Source organism: Hemiscyllium ocellatum, chromosome 23 (assembly GCF_020745735.1).
Source record: "Hemiscyllium ocellatum isolate sHemOce1 chromosome 23, sHemOce1.pat.X.cur, whole genome shotgun sequence".
NCBI lineage: Eukaryota > Metazoa > Chordata > Chondrichthyes > Orectolobiformes > Hemiscylliidae > Hemiscyllium > Hemiscyllium ocellatum.
Window position 1 is genome coordinate 41,320,696 of NC_083423.1, and position 14,978 is coordinate 41,335,673.

Consider the following 14,978-nt stretch of genomic DNA (forward strand, 5'->3'; position numbering starts at 1 on the left):
GAAAATAAAGAGCATCAATCCAGTTTCATTAAAACACAAATTATATTTATTTATTATAACAAAACTTATTCCAAGGTAGTGCAAATTACGCACAGATTGTAATTTGAAAATACGAATATTTACTCCTCTACGTTATCCGAATTGTACATAAATTTGGATAACAAAAAACAGACTAAAAGTTTTCCATGCAGGTAAAAACATTTTTGCCCAATAATGGTTAGTTCTCACAGATGGACAGAAAAAGGTTTGAGATGTCAAGGATAACTTTAGTCTGCATCCTGGAGAAAGAAGATGGATGGCACTGAACACAGAACATTCTCACTGTCCATTCAGCAAATATTGAGGAAAACACCCTCAGAGGGTCTGAGATAGGATACTTGATGCATAATGAAGGCTTTCCTCAGAAGGTGGAGAGCTGTGCTGGAAAGCTTCTTTTCTTCACTAGTCTGTACATTGACTCCCAACTGAAAACTGGAACAATCTCCACTGCCTTTGAAACACTGGTTGACCAGAACAGAGATAACATTCCTGAGAAGTGAGTCCAAGCAGTTAGCCTAAAGTATCAGGTTTCCCAGAATCTCTTACGCAAAGGAAATATTTCAATGTTCCTTCATTGACAAACTTTTTTTTAAAAATCCATATCTCCACAGAATTTGAAGTAGTTTTTTCCACAATTCTTCAAAACTCATAGTTGGAAAAATATTAAATTTGAAGCATTCATTACACAAACAACAAAATTCACAATTTTCAAAGGGTGAGGTTTTGATTTGAAATTGCCTGTCACAATGTCAACAGAATGGATGTATTGATTGCACTGTTTCCTATTCACTGTTGCTTTTACATTGATTGAAAGTAAAAGTTGTGACAATATATGACAAACATTTCAGGTCCTGGTGGGAACTAATGGGGTGGATCTGTAATGCTGATTCCTTTATAAGAGAAAATAATTTAAAAATAAACAATCTTCCATTTAAGGTGGAACTCGGGAGATTTTCTTCTCTCAGAAGGTTGTGAGTCCATGGAATCCTCTTCCCCAGAGAGCAGTAAAGGCAAAGTCTTTGAATATTTTTAAGGCAAATTTAAATGGATTCTTAACTAATAAGTGAGTCAAAGGGTACGGGGGTAGTGAGAAAAGGGCAGCTGAGGCCACAATCAGTCATGATCCAACAGAAAACAGAGCAGACTGGAGGAGTTGAGTGGCCTAATCTTGCTACTTATCCATATGTCCATATCAATATTTTTAAATCAACAGAAAAATGAGAGCAGAAAATTGGTGAAACATCACCCAGTTGTTAAAAATTTGTTTCACGCTGCTCACTTCAACTAATTTCACCTCCATGAAGTTTTACTTGAGCACTTCCAGGTAAAGATTGTAAAGACAATCTGCAAAATGCTGTAACAAATGTAAAGGAACATCAGAAACTTGAAAGGATTCAGTAAAGATTTACAAGGATTTTGCCAGGGTTGGAAAAATATTAAATTTGGTTGGAGGGTTTGAGCTACAAAGAGAGGCTGAATAGGCTGGGGCTGTTTTCCCTGGAGTGTCAGGGGCTGAGGAGTGATCTTATAGAGGTTTACAAGATCATGAGGGGCATGGATAGGATAAACAGGCAAAGTCTTTTCCCTGGACTGGGAAGAGTCCAGAACTAGATGGCATAGGTTTATGTGGTAAAAACAATGACTGCAGATGCTGGAAACCAGGTTCTGGATTAGTGGTGCTGGAAGAGCACAGCAGTTCAGGCAGCATCCAAAGTGCAGCGAAATCGATGTTTCGGGCAAAAGCCCTTAATCAGGAATAAAGGCAGAGAACCTGAAGCGAGGAGAGATAAGCTAGAGGAGGGTGGGGGTGGGGAGAAAGTAGCATTGAGTACAATAGATGAGTGGGGGAGGGGATGAAGGTGATAGGTCAGGAAGGAGAGGGTGGAGTGGATAGGTGGAAAAGGAGATAGGCAGGTAGGACAAGTCCGGACAAGTCATGGGGACAGTGCTGAGCTGGAAGTTTGGAACTAGAGTGAGGTGGGGGAAGGGGAAATGAGGAAACTGTTGAAGTCCACATTGATGCCCTGGGGTTGAAGTGTTCTGAGGCAGAAGATGAGGCGTTCTTCCTCCGGGTGTCTGGTGGTGAGGGAGGGTGGAAGGTGAGCACCAGGGGCGTTCTGTCCTTGTTACGATTGGAGGGGTTGGGCCTGAAGGCGGAGGTGCGGGATGTGGACGAGATGCATTGGAGGCCATCTTTAACCATGTGGGGAGGGAAATTGCTGTCTCTAAAGAAGGATGCCATCTGGTGTGTTCAGTGGTGGAACTGGTCCTCCTGGGAGCAGATACAGCAGGAGCGGAGGAATTGGGAATACGGGATGGCATTTTTGCAAGAGGTAGGGTGGAAAGAGGTGTAATCCAGGTAGCTGTGGGAGTTGGTGGGATTGTAAAAAAATGTCAGTGTCAAGTCGGTCGTCATTAATGGAGATGGAGAGATCCAGGAAGGGGAGGGAGGTGTCACAGATGGTCCAGGTAAATTTAAGGTCAGGGTGGAATGTGTTGGTGAAGTTGATGAATTGCTCAACCTCCTCGCGGGAACACGAGGTGGCGCCAATGCAGTCATCAATGTAGCGGAGGAAAAGGTGGGGAGTAGTGCCGGTGTAATTATGTAAGATCAACTGTTCTACATAGCCAACAAAGAGACAGGCATAGCTGGGGCCCATACGTGTGCCCATGGCTACCCCTTTGGTCTGGAGGAAGTGGGAGGATTCGAAGGAGAAATTGTTAAGGGTGAGGACCAGTTCGGCCAAATGAATGAGAGTGTCGGTGGAAGGGTACTGTTGGGGAAGTTTGGAGAGGAAAAAATGGAGGGCTTGGAGGCCCTGGTCATGGCAGATGAAGGTGTAGAGGGATTGGATATCCATGGTGAAGATGAGGCGTTGGGGGCCGGAGAAACGGAAGTCTTGGAGGAGGTGGAGGGCGTGGGTGGTGTCTCGAACGTATGTGGGGAGTTCCTGGACTCGGGGGGATAGGACAGTGTCAAGGTAGGTAGAGATGAGTTCAGTGGAGCAGGAGCATGCTGAGCCAATGGGTCGGCCAGGGTGGTCAGGCTTGTGGATCTTGGGAAGGAGGTAGAACCGGGCAGTGCTGGGCTATGAGGTTGGAAGCTGTGGGTGGGAGATCTCCTGAGATGGTGAGGTTCTGTATGGTCTGGGAGATGATGATTTGGTGATGGGGGGGGTGGGGTCATGGTCGAGGGGGAGGTAGGTAGACGTGTCCTCGAGTTGGTGTTTGGCTTCAGCAGTGTAGAGGTCAGTGTGCCAGACTACCACTGTGTCCCCTTTATCCACTGGCTTGATGGTGAGGTTGGGATTGCTGCAGAGGGAATGGAGGGTGGTACATTGTGAGGGTGAGAGGTTGGAGTGGGGGGAGGGTAGACAGGTTGAGGCGGTTAATGTCTCGGTCGCAGTTGGAAATGAAGAGGTTGAGGGCGGGTAATAGGCCAGTATGGGGTGTCCAGGTGGATGCAGTGTGGTGGAGGTGGGTGAAGGGGTGCTTGGAAGGTGGGCGGGAATCCAAATTGTGAAAGTAAGTTCGAAGACGGAAACGATGGAAAAATTGTTCAACGTCACTGCGTGTATTAAATTCATTCGTGCGTGGACGGAGGGGGATGAAGGCGAGTCCTTAGCTGAGGATTGATTATTCGTCCTCAGTGAAGGAGAGGTCTGGAGGGATGGTGAAAACTCACAGGGCTGGGTCTGGGATCTGGTGTGGGTGTGGAGCTGGGAGTGGGGGTGGAGCCAATAACTGGAGTGGGTGTGGTGGTGGAGGGAATGGGGGTGGAGTCATGAGCAGGGGTAGTGTTCCCCTCTGGGTTCTGGGGGGTGGGGATAGTGACAGTGGGGTCTGTGGGGGTCCGTGTCAGCAGAATTGCGGTGTGTGGCGTTGGTGGGGACGAAACAGGCATAGGTTTAGGGTCAGAAGATAAAAAATTAAAAGGGACCTAAGGGCAATACTTTCACACAGACGGTGGTGTGTGTGTGTGGAATGAGCTGCCAGAGGACATGATAGACAGGCAGGGTGCTGAAAGAACACAGCAAGCCAAGCAGCATCAGGAAGTGGAGAAGTCCTTCTTCAGGACTGGGGATGGATATGGGGGGAGCTGCAGGTAAAGTTAAAGTTTCAGGGGAAGGGTTGTGAAGTGGGGGTAGGTGAGGACAGGTAGAGGGTATGACCTGGTTGGTCAATGGGAGAAATGTGTTCAGTTGGTGGCAGGGAGCAGTGAAAGGGAGGGCGAGGGGCTGGGAATGGAGTTGGGGGATGGGAAGGGAGGTTATTTGAAATTGGAGAACTCAATATTGAGTTGGCTGCCCAGGCAGAAAATGAGATGTTGTTCCTCCAATTTGCATTGTGGTTCGTTGTGGCAATGGAGGAGGTCAAGAATGGTCATGTTGGAAAGGGAGTGGTTGGGGAATTGAAATGGGTGGTGACTCGGACACTCACACTAACCAACCTCAGTGCCCTGTGGCTGAACACTTTAACCCCCCCTCCCACTCCACCAAGGACATGTAGATCCTGGGCTGCTCCATCGCCAAACCCTAACCACCTAATGCCCAGAGGAAGAACAAATCATCTTCCACCTTAGGACCCTCCAACCACACAGGATCAATGTGGATTTCACCAGTTTTCCCATTTCCCCACCTCCCCATCCTATCTCAGTCCCAACCTTCCAACTTGACACCGTCCACTAGAATGGTCCTATCCAGCCATTTTCCTACCCTCCTATCTGCTCTACCCTCCTCTCTAACCTATCATTTTCACCCCCACCTTCATCTACCAATCGCTTTTGAGCAATCTTCCCTCCATCCCCACCCCCCTCGCATTTATCTCTCAGCCCCATTGGCCCACAAGCTTTATTCCTGATGAAGGGTTATTCCTGAAATGTTGACTGTTCTGCTTCTCGAATGCTGCCTGACCTGCTGTGCTTTTCCAGCGACCCACTCTTCAACCTTGTTCACTGTGTGCAAGCTAACAATTGCTCCAACATAACAACAGACACTATGTGTTCCACAAGCTTCTACATGCAACACTGTTACCATTTTGGAATTTTAAGGCCATTTATAGCTCTCAAACAATGGGCCCTACAAATCTCCACTTTCTACCAGGATCTCTTTCAATGGAATTTTGACTGGGTAAGAGTTCAGAGCTCCCATGTGCTTCAGTCCTGATTGTATTTTAATGAGATGGTCACATACCACTGGATGGCTCGTTGCATAAACAAATACTGAGTAACTGTGTTGACAACTCATTTCAGTGCCGGCAGTACTAAATTGTTAGAGTCAGCACTATAACCTTTCAATGTTTGGTTTTTACTGAGTTAGCGTTGCAACATTTTATAAGAGACTGTCAGCTCCTTCAGAGATCTCATAAGGCCTTCACTTTCACTTGTTATTTAGAGTTCTATGACACTGAGGGGTCTCTGATAAAAAATCAAGGTGCCCATGAGCAGAGCTCCATCTGTCAATTAATACAGGCATTGAGTGCTGTATTCAACCACAGCCTTAGAACAACTACTGCAGGTTTCTTCAAAGCTAGGTAAGTTCTCAGTAGTAATGTATAGACAAGATTAACAAAGTCATCAATCTGTTAGAATGACTTACATTCATCAAGTTTTAACTTTGTCATTTAGTTCTGGTTCTGGCAGGACATCATGTGGGGAAAGAGTTTGGGCATGCTCAATGGTTTGTTTTAGACTATGCCATATTGTACAGACTGGTCTCCCTTTTGCATACATATACCACATGTCCTAGAGATTAACAAAAAGACAAATCTAATAAAATAATGTTCATGCAAAAGTTTTTTTTATATAAATGAGTTTCCTATTTTAAGAATGTTTGTTTGAGTTACGCCCTTTGTTTATTTTGTAGCTCTATCAATGATTGTGTTACTGCTCGAAATGCAGCTGACAAAAGTCGTCATGTACTTCCCAACCTCTATTCACTCTGGTCTTCAAACACCCTGATTTTAAAATTCTCATCAATAGGTGAGGGGATGAGGGGACAATGCATTGGTTGGCCTAGGCTGTAGATGGGGACTTTATTAACTGTAACCAGCATCATGACCTCCACAGAGGGAACATAAAAGAACAGAATGGTTATCCTTAAGCTGTGACATTGGCATTTGGGGGGGCAGGGAGGAAATTTTGTAATTGAAATTAATGTGATTGGTCTGAACACGAGGGTAATTGGAACTAATGGAAATGGCACATCAAGGTAGTAGGCCACATGGAGGCTCTGTGGCTGGAGGGGTGGGGGTTATTCCTGACAATGAAATAGAGCCTACTGCCGATATTGTTCACAATGAACTGCATTCCCCATCATCATTGTCCTTTCTCTAAGTTTTAAGTGAGATTAGAAAGGTGACCAGGGTGGGCGTAGTCAATATGAGTTTGACGGGCCAAACAATGGGTTTCATGTTTTCTGTATGTCACATCATTGTAGCAAAAAAAGACATGAAAGTAATTCCGAAGCCCAGCGCTATTAAATTTGCAACCATTGGCTATACCTACAGAGGATGCCTAGGGGTCAAATGCTGATCAAATGCTGATTTGTTATTGGTGTTGCAAATTCACATCAAGAATTTCAATACTGTGGAAGTTATCAGCAACAACATTATAAAAGGCTACTGCTGGCTGGAGGAGAACTATTATTCTTCCAAGGGTCCTTGTGAGTTTTGCAAGTTCAAGTCTTTATCTGTTATGTAAATATTACAATAGTCTGTACTGAATAGAGTGAGATTATTTTTATTTTATTCATTCATGGAATGTAGGCTGGCCAGTATTTATTGTTCATCTCTAGTAACCCCAGAGAAGGTGGTGCCTTAAACCTCTGCAATCCACCTGCTGTGGGTTGACCCACACTGACATTAGGGAGGGAATTTGAGGATTTAGACCCAGTGACAATGAAAGAATAATATATTTCCAAGTTGGGATTGTGAGTGGCTTGGAGGAAAACTTTCAGATGGTGGTGTTCCCATACACCCTTGTCCTTCTGGATGGAAATGGTCATGGGTTTGGAAGGTGCTGTCTGAGAACCTTAGCTGAATTTTTGCATCTTGTAGATATACACATAGATGCAACTGACCATCAGTGGATGTTTTTGTGGGTGTGGTGTCAAACAAGTAAACTGTTTTGTCCTGAAAGATGTCAAGCTACTTCTGTGCAATTGTAGCTGTAGCTATCCAAGTAAGTGGAGAGTATTCCACCACACTCCTGAATGGTAATTTGTAAATGATGGGCAGGTTTTGGGGAGTTAGGTGAGTTACTAGCCACAGTTTTACCAACCTCTGATCTGGTCTTGTAGCCACTGTGTTTGTCTGGACAATGGTAACCAAAGGATGTTGACAGTGAAGCATTCAGTGATGGTAACACTACTGAATGTCAAGGGGTGCAGGTTAGATTATTTTTTATTGGAGATGGTCATTGCCTGGCATTTGTGGGGTGTGAATGGTACTTGCCACTTATCAGCCCAAGGAGAAAGTGAGGTCTGCAGATGCTGGAGATCAGAGCTGAAAATATGTTGCTGGAAAAGCGCAGCAGGTCAGGCAGCATCCAAGGAGCAGGAGATTCGACGTTTCGGGCATAGGTCCTTCTTCAGGAAGCCCTGAAGAAGGGCTTATGCCCGAAACATCGAATCTTCTGCTCCTTGGATGCTGCCTGACCTGCTGCGCTTTTCCAGCAACACATTTTCAGCACTTATCAACCCAAGCCTGGATATTGTCTAGATTGTGTTTGATATAGGCCCAAAGTTGGAAGGATGGATTTACACTCTAGAAGCACCCTCTTAAATAACATTGGGTGGTCACTCAGCCAGCATGGTACCTTCACCAAGCTGCTGCACAAGCTGAGCCTGGATAGGGCTGGACAGTAGAAACATATGCTCTGTTATCTATATCTAGGATGCCTCTGTTTGTGCTGAAGTGCTCAGCACTCAACTTTAGGCTTCACATTGATGTCAGTTCTGATGTCTGAGAAACTGTTTCACTCCTTCTCTGTCCAATTTCACTCCTTTCCGGCCACAGTCCTTTGCCCTGCTTCTGGTAACATGTTGGTCACTCTGGCTACTTTCCTGAGAAGGTGGCAATGGATTCAGGAGGAGCAGAGCTGGCAACAAACACAGCATCAACAGCAGGCTCCCACAGAGGAGAATGAGCACCTAGTTCAGAGTGAGATGATAAAAACAAGGACCCTCAAGATTCATGGTGTGTATAGGAGGCCCAGAGATTTCCAGACAAGACTCCATTTCTTGGGGATGAGTGAGGCACAGTAAAAATACAGGTTTCATATGTTGTGGGATGTGGTGATGGAGCTGTGTGGATGCTGGAGCTGGAACTGAGGCCTACAGTGGTGTGAGGATATCCTTCTCCTGTGTCTGTGAAGATCACTGCAATGATAAGCAACTGGCCCCTTCTAGGGAGCAATGCATGATGTGTGGGATCTCTCAGTCATACACCAAAATACATCAAGACAGAGGAAACAAAAACTGAAATGGCTGGAGAAACCCAGCAGGTCTGTCAGCATCTGTGAAGAGAGAAAACGGAATTAGGTTTCATGTCCATTGAGCCTTTTTCAGAACTCAATGACCAAAGCCTATTTGCTATGAGGAAGTCAGGGCTGCAGTCTGGACAGTAGGATTTGGGAAAATCACTGCGATCCTCCAGTACAGGATGCCAACAACTGAGAGGACAGCATCACAGCACTGCAGAAATCAACAAGCACTGGGTTCCATTCTGTTAATGTTCAGGTGATGTGTGATCACTGCTGCCACTTTCTAGAGTTGTGTGCCCACTACCCTGGGAGCTACCACAACCCCTTTATCCTGGAGTGTTCCCATGTATCTGGTGCGTTTGAAGGTCCAGATGCCTTAAAAAGGCTGATTACTGAGGAGCATGAGTTGCGCATTGCGACTGTGGCTCTAGCACTGATGTAGCACACAGAAACTGTGCTGCCTATGCCTCGACCAGGGCCGCATTGGAGATGTGGTTCTGCTGCTTGGCCCAGTCTGGGGGTGTGCTCAGTTTAGACAGGTTGTGGCATGCTGTGCACTGCACAGTTGGAGCAACAATGAGAATAACGTGCTGGATGCTGAGGAACTGACCTAGGGGATGCACAAAGTCTTCGAAGGAGGGAGACTGGATACTACTGGGGAGTGGGGAGCTGATGTTGTCCATGATAGCGCTCAGCAGTAGTGGGTATTAGAAGCCAGACAGAACCTGAATGATACCTCTTTGTAGTGGATAAGAGCATTCGAATGTTGTTTGATAACTAATCTTTGGTCAAGATGCCGATATCTGTGATATTATGGGAGTGTAGTTCAGCCTCAGTTAGCTTTATTTTTGTTTCAAGAATGTGGTGCTGGAAAACCACAGCAGGTCAGGCAGCATCTGAGGAGCAGGAGAATTGACGTTTCGGCAAAAGCGTGCTGAAGGTTTTTGCATCACCACAGTCCTGATGAAGGGCTTTTGCCCGAAATGTAGATTCTTGTGCTCCTCAAATGCTGGCTGACCTGCTGCGCATTTCCAGCACCACACTCTCGACTCTGATCTCCTGCATTTGCAGTCCTCACTGTCCCTTAGATGATTTTAACCTTACTGTGAAGTCTCTTCCAAGGATGCCTACCTTGAAGAAGTTCTCCTCCTCTTTCTACAAGGATCTCGGTGTGCTTCTCTCTCACTGCACCTCCAGGTCATCCACTGTGCCCTGAAGCTCTTCAGCCATGCCCTGAAGCAGACTCGCTACCACAGCCACATCTTTTTTTGAAAAAAACAAGCCTCATTCCTAATAAGACCATAAGATCATAAGACATAGGTGTGGAAGTAAGGTCATTCGAATCCACTCCACTATTTAATCATAGCTGATGTGCATTTCAACTCCATTTACCAGCACATTACCCATAGTCCTTCATTCCTTGCGAGATCAAGCATTTATCAATCTCTGCCTTGAAGATCTTTAATGTCCTGGCTTCCACTGCACTTTATGGTAATGAATTACAGTATGTCCTTCCTGAGGTGTGGGGCCCAAAATTGGACACAGTATTCCAAATGGGGCCTAACCAGAACTTTATAATGTCTCAGAAGCACATTGCAGCTTTTATATTCCAACCCTCTTGAGATAAATGACAACATTACATTTGCTTTCTTAATCATGGCCTCAACCTGCAAGTTAACCTTTACAGAATCCTGGACTAGCACTCCAGATCCTTTGTACTTCGGCTTTATAAATTTTCTCACCGTTCAGAAAATAGTCTGTGCCTGTATATTTTTTTCTAAAGTGCAAGACCTCACTTTTGCTCATGTTGATTTTCATCAGCCATTTCCTGGACCACTCTCCTAAACTGTCTCAATCTTTCTGCAGCCTCCCTGCCTCCTCAGTATTACCTGTCTGTCCACCTAACTGCGTATCATCGGTGAACTTCGCCAGAATGCCCCCAGTCCCTTCATCCAGCTCATTTAATATATAAAGTGAACAGCTGCGGCCCCAACACTGAACCCTGCAGGACACCATTTGTCACCGGCTGCCATTCTGAAAAAGAACCTTTTATCCCAACTCTCTGCCTTCTGTCAGACAGCCAATCCTCAATCCATACCAGTAGCTCACCTTGAATACCATGGACCCTCACCTTACTCAGCAGCCTCCCGTGAGGCACCTTATCAAAGGCCTTTTGGAAATCTAGATAGATAACATCCACTGGGCTTCCCTGGTCTAACCTACTGGTTACCTCTTCAAATAATTCTAACAGATTTGTCAGGCACAACCTCACCTTACTAAATCCATGCTGACTTGTTTTAATCTGAGCCTGCACTTCCAAGAATTTAGAAATCTCATCCTTCACGATGGATTCTAGAATTTTACCTACAACCGAGGATAGGCTAATTGGTTACAACAGTGATTTTCCAATCATCTGGAACTTTCCCTGACTCCAGTGATTTTTGAAAGAGCACAACCAATGTTTTCGCTATTTCCTCAGCCACCTCCCTCAGAACTCTAGGATATAGCCCATCAGGGCCAGGAGATTTATCAATTTTTAGATCTTTTAGCTTTTCTAGCGCTTTCCCTTTTGTAATGGCTACCATACTCAACACTGACCCCGACTCTTCTTAATTGTTGGGATATCACAGTCTTCCACTGTGAAGGCTGACACAAAGTACTTATTAAGTTCTTCAGCCATTTCCTTATCTCCCAGCACGAATTTTCCTGCATCAAGTTGGAGCAACCCAATGTCTACTTTTGCCTCTTGTTTGTATTGAAAGAAACTTTTACTATCATTTCTAATATTACTGGCTAGCCTACTTCATATTTGATCCTCTCCTTCCTTATTTCTCTCTTTGTAATCCTTTGTTTGTTTTTGTAGCCTTCGCAATCTTCTGATTTCCCAGTGCTCTTGGCCAGTTTATACACTCTCTCTTTATCTTTGATGCTTTTCCTGACTTCCTTTGTCAGCTATAGCTGTCTAATCACAACCCCCTCCCCCCGCAACCCCCTCACCAGCCCCCAGATAATCTTTCTTTTCTTTGGGATGCACCTCTACACTGTGTCCTGAATTACACTGAGAAACTCCTGCCATTGTTGCTCTCCTGTCTTCTCCACTCGGCTCTGCTTCAGTCCATTTTCATTAGGTCCTCTCTCCTGTCCCTGTAATTACCTTAATTTAACTGTCACACCATTACATCTGATTTTGCCTACTCTCTTTCAAACTGCAGACTGAACTCTACTGTACTATGATCACTGCCTCCTAAGTGTACCCATAGGTTACGATCTTTTATAAAATATGGCTCAATACATAGCACTAAGTCCAGAATAGCCTGCTTCCCTGTGTGCTCCATCACAATGCTGTTCCAAATAGACATTCTGTAAGCATTCCCCGAATTCCCTCTGTTTGGATACACTGGCAACATTATTCAACCAGTTCACCTACATATTGAAATCCCCCATGATCACCATGACCTTGCCTTTCTGACGTGTCCTGCCTATTTCCCAGTACATCTTGCATCCCTGGTCCTGACCACTGTTAGGAAGTCTGTACTTAACTCCCATTATGGTACTTTTTTTGCCTTTGTGGATCCGCTACTCCACCCACACAGACTCCACATCGTCTGATCCTCTGTCACTCAATGCCATAGATTTAATTTCATTCTTAACTAACAAGGCAATCCCACCCCCTGCCCACTCCCTCTCTTTTCAATAAGTTGTAAATCCTTGAACGTTTAACTGCCAGTCCTGAACCCCCTGCAACCACGACTCAATGATGCCTACCACGTCATAATCATTCACAATGATTTGTGCCATTAATTCATCTACTTTATTACAAATACTGTGAGCATACAGGTAAAGCGCCATAATGTTAATTTTCTTATCTTCATAATTCTTATCTCTAGTAATATGTCTGTCATCCTTCCTTTTTGCTTCATTCCTAATCTGCCTTGAACTTTAACCCTGCACACATGCTAACCTGATGAAGAGTTTTTTTGCCCGAAATGTTGACTCTCCTGCTCCTCAGAAGCTGCCTGACGTGCTGTGCTTTTCCAGCACCACACTCTCGACTCTGATCTCCGGCATCTGCAGTCCTCACTTTCTCCTAGTTTATTTTTGTTTGCTTTTGTTTTCAATAAGTAAAATGTCACATTTTTCTACTTGCATGTATGTGATGTTCCTCTTCTGGACAATGACAAGATTCAATTCTACAGTGGGCAGTAGAGAAAGGGTAGCATTGAATTAGAGAGCTTTCTCAGGCAGGATGTAGCTAAAGAATTTTCAATAGGCCTTGCAGTGAACACCTCTTAAAGGTTCCATACAAATTTGACTTCGCCAAAGACTGGAAGACCCAGCCCTCTGTGTTTCTCCAATTCTCTCCTCACTTACATTATCCTCACATTGGCAGCCATGTCTACAGACATCAGCACTCTAATGCTCTGAAATTACTTTCCAAAGCCTTTTGACCCACATCCCTCCTTTAAGATGTTCCTAGAGTTTTATTTTTGACCAATCTTTTGATTATTTCCTCAAATTTCTCCCATCTTTTGTCAAATTATGCTCTTCCAAAGAGCTTTGATTTTATTTTAATTTATTCTTTCATGAGCTGTTGGTGGACTGGCTAGATAAAAATGGACTGCACTTCCCTGTGTGCCCAGGAGAAGATGATGGTGGGCTGCTTTCTCGAACTGCTGCATTCCATGTGCTGAAAGTTCAACCACAGTGCTGTTTGGAAAGGAGTTTTCGGATTTTAATCTTCTGCCAGTGAAGGAGCAGTGATTTAGTTCCAGGTCAGGATGGTGTCTGGCTTTGAAGGGAATGTGCAAATGGTGGTGTCCTGTGCATTTGCTGCAGTTGTCGTTCTGTGTGATGGAGATTGTAGGTTTATGAAGTGCTTTCGACAGTGTTGACCATCTTGACTCTTGCTTGACATGTACTCATCCAGGCAAATGGGAAGTTCTTGTGCTTTGTAGATGGTTGACAGTCTTTGGAGCCTCAGGTAGTGAATTTCTCATCACAGACCTTCTTCTCAAAAGACGATGCCTGATTCTCCTTGCCACTTTAGACTGAGAAATGTTAGTCAGAAAATGAGATTGCGCCAGCTGTCTATTCAACTGCATGTTGGCAGTGACTGGTATCAAATGATCATATAACAGTCTCGTAGTCATTATTACTGAGACTGACTTTTATTCTAGAGATGTTGGGAGCTGAGAACCTTTCCCCAGAGCATTAACCTGGACATTGAGATTATTATAATGAGCTCTATGCCATTTTCTCCTGCTATTGATTTCATACAACTAAAGCACTATATTTAATGCAAGCCGTAATTGTTGCAAAGAGCAAGATAATCTGTATTTTTTTTATTGACGGGATGAGGGCATCACTGGCTAGGCATAATTTACTGCACATTCCTAATTGCCCAGAGGGCAGTTAAAAATCAACCACATTGCTATGGGTCTGGAGTCACATGTAGGCCAGACAAGGTAAGGATGATCCAGATGGGTTTTTCCAACAAGCGACAAAAAATTCATTACACTCTTAATTCCTGATTTTTATTGAATATGTGTTTATGCAGCTTAATTAGTTTATACAAACAACAATATTTCTCTCTATTATAGAACTTGTTAACTTGTTAATAACAATCTTGATGATGAATAAGTTTACTAGAAAGCATGACTGTATGAAAGAGAAAATAAATATATAGCGTTGGAAAAGCAATTGCAAAATTATCAAGCATCACACAGAGGCACAGAGTTTTCAAAGGCCTAGTTTTCATTACACATTGTATTTCCCAGAAACTCAGAAGGGTTAGCTAGAAGAAAATGGAATTGGAAACTGGACCAGTGTACTAAGCAAAAGTACAGGTTGCAGGAGTCTCTTGTGGATATACCCATTTCAAACAGGAATGCTGTTTTGGAAAATGTAGGGGGTGATGGATTCTCAGGGGAACATTACATGAACAGCCAAGTTTCTGGTATTGAGACTGGCTCTAATGCACGAGGGGTACGTCGGCTTCCAAGAGATCAATTGTGTTAGGGGATTCTGTTGTCAGAGGTACAGACACATGTTTCTGTGGCCAGCAGAGAAAAAGCAGAATGGTGTGTTGTTTCCCTCGTGCCAGGATCAAGGATGTCTCAGAGATGGAGCAGAATGTTCTCATGGGGGAGAGGGGCCAGCAGGAGGCCATTGTCCACATTGGAACCAACGACATTGGAAGGGAAAAGGTTGAGATTCTGAAGGGAGATTACAGAGAGTTAGGCAGAAATTTTAAAAGGAAGTCCTCAAGGGTAGTAATATCTGGATTACTCCCAGTACTACGAGCTACTGAGGGTAGGAATAGGAGGATAGAGCAGATGAATGCATGGCTGAGGAGCTGGTGTATGGGAGAAGGATTCACATTTTTGGATCATTGGAATCTCTTTTGGGGTAGAAGTGACCTGTACAAGAAGGATGGATTGCACCTAAATTGGAAGGG